The sequence below is a fragment of the Trachymyrmex cornetzi genome, unplaced genomic scaffold (genome assembly GCF_001594075.2).
Source record: "Trachymyrmex cornetzi isolate Tcor2-1 unplaced genomic scaffold, Tcor1.1 scaffold1194, whole genome shotgun sequence".
NCBI classification, from domain to species: Eukaryota; Metazoa; Arthropoda; class Insecta; order Hymenoptera; family Formicidae; genus Trachymyrmex; species Trachymyrmex cornetzi.
In genome coordinates, this window is record NW_017295756.1 from 27,531 (window position 1) to 30,030 (window position 2,500).

Below are 2,500 nucleotides of genomic sequence, written 5' to 3' on the forward strand. Positions count from 1 at the left end.
CAACTAAAAATAAAACTAGAACTGCCATGACAGTAATAACATTAATAATGAAACTAAAGAAATAAGAGAGTTTCCTGACTTATTATAATATTTTTTTAATATATTTTATATGTTTTGTTAGTTTTTATTTAGAAAAATGTTTCTTCTTCTATTATAATTAGTTTCGTTGTGAACCAGAAAGTACAAATTTTATTTTATATGAGGATAATTTTTTTTTTATTTTTCAAAACAGTTTTAAATTAACCTTAAGTTTATATAACTCTCATTTTAAGTTTACTTATCTGTCAGAACTTTTTTTATAAACAAATTGGTAAAGTTGTTGGTAAAGAATGGAATGACACTTTTTTTTATAGAAGTAAGATATTTGTTGAAATCGTTTATGTTTAACAGAAATAAATTTTAAGTTTATTTCAAATCCAAATATAAATTCATAAGTTTAAAAATGTGTAAATGTAATAAATACCTTTTTTTAAGAAAATAAAATATAGTCATTAAGATAAAACGTTAATGTATTTTTATAAAACAAAATTTTACGTAATATATAAAATAACGATATTTTACTGTATGATAATCGGTGGTCATTTCTAATCTTTGATTACACATATTATAGTTAAAATACAAAGTGATTTATAATTTTAAGCCTCATTTATACATATAAATTTTTACATTCAATCAAGTATTGTCAATAAATCGCCACTGGGAGACATACATATTTTCCTCATCGTTAAAATATATAAATAAAAATTAACAACTCAATTTGAAATAGCTACGAAATTTTAATAAAGTCTATAATATTCGAAATATCTTCTTAAATACTTTTTTTTTACTAACTTCAAGATTTGTTGTATGCTTTGGAAACTGAGATACAGCTCAAGATGTTTATTAATAAAGGAAAATAAAGTAATATTTATTAACATTTAATAGCATTTAATTTCAAATTTTAATTATAAACAAATGTACGAATTATCGCCCACTTGATTCAATACACGATTGGATGCATCGGATTATGAATTATCGCACTCTTTCAAAGATCCCGAGATAGTTGCGAGTACAAAAGATGCGCTGGCGTAGTTTATCTTTATTGGCCATTAGAACTTCATAAATCAAGATCATAAATTGACGTAAAATTCATCTGAAACATTTATCCATTAAAAACTACATATTATGAAAATTATTCTTGATTTTTGTAATATATAATATTTAATAAATGTATTTTTGGAGAACTTACAGAGGCCACAGGTTCCTGTAAAAAAAAAATAATTTCGTTTATATTATAATTAAAACATATACGCAAGATATTTCAGATTAATAATTTTAAAAAATATGAGATGAAGAGACAGAGAAAATTTTCCACATTTTGCTAAATCTGAAAAACGCATTTTAACTACAACACTACAGAGGTTTAATTACAAAAATTGCTTATATACAATTGCTTACTCATCAATTGTATAATTCTGAAATTAAGAAACATTCAATATTAATTTAATCCTTAAATAACATAATTATATTACGTTAAATTAACACTCGAATATTTAGTTACCTTGTAAGTGCAAATATACAATATACTCCTCACTTTTTAAATTTAATAAATATGCATTACTTGTAAAAAAAATAGTAAGTATTATTTTAGAGCTAATAAAAATTTAAAAAAGTATAATTAAAAATACATGATTGTTCTAAGTTTTCAGATTTAAAGTAAAAAATAATTACAATTAAATTACAACAAAATGTGTAATAATTTCTGTAAATGAAACAATGCTTATGCTGTAAGCATATAGTTTTATTCCCTTTTGTGTATTTCAGAAATAAATAAACCTAATATAGAAATATATCATAGAGAAGTACGATATAATACGTAGAATTAAAATTTATATTTGTTTAATTTAAGATAATATGATATATATGTATATATATTTTTGTAGTTCATATTTTAGAGAGTCTAATAATTTCTCATTTTAAATGCAACTTGTTCTTACGCAACTATTCTAACGAACTTGGCAGCCTTTTTCAGAAAAAATTACCCATTAATAACGATATATTATAAAAATTATTCTTGATTTTTTAATTTCTAATATTTAATAAATGTATTTTTGTAAAACTTACAACCTTTTTCATCTCATCCAAAGTGTCCTAAAAAAAAAATAATTTCGTTTATATTATAGTTAAAACATATACGCAAGTATTTCCCATTAAAAATTTTAAAAAATATGGGATGAAGAGACAGAGAAAATTTTCCGTATTTTGCTAAATCGGAAAAACGCATTTAACTACAACGCTATAGAGGTTTAACTACAAAAATTGCTTATATACAATTGATTACTCATAAATTGTATAATTTTGAAATTAAGACACATTGAATATTAATTTAGTCCTTAAATAACATAATTATATTACGTTAAAATAACATTCGAATATTTAGTTATCTTGTATGTACAAATATATATACTCCTCACTTGTTAAATTTAATAAATATGCATTACTTGTAAAAAAAATAGTAAGT

General features: G+C 21.9%; 1 long non-coding RNA gene across 2 annotated transcripts; it reads right to left on the bottom strand.

Annotated features, from left to right (window-relative positions):
- Positions 1 to 932: 932 nt before the first annotated feature.
- Positions 933 to 2,132, bottom strand: LOC108766827 (uncharacterized). Of its 2 annotated transcripts, none has more exons than XR_001940399.1 (3): positions 2,107 to 2,132; positions 1,229 to 1,243; positions 933 to 1,132 (listed from the first exon to the last, which is right to left on the bottom strand). It is a non-coding gene; the product is annotated as an uncharacterized LOC108766827 (long non-coding RNA). The 2 variants fall into 2 exon arrangements; XR_001940398.1 differs by having other exon boundaries at positions 1,076 to 1,132; positions 2,104 to 2,132.
- Positions 2,133 to 2,500: the final 368 nt, after the last annotated feature.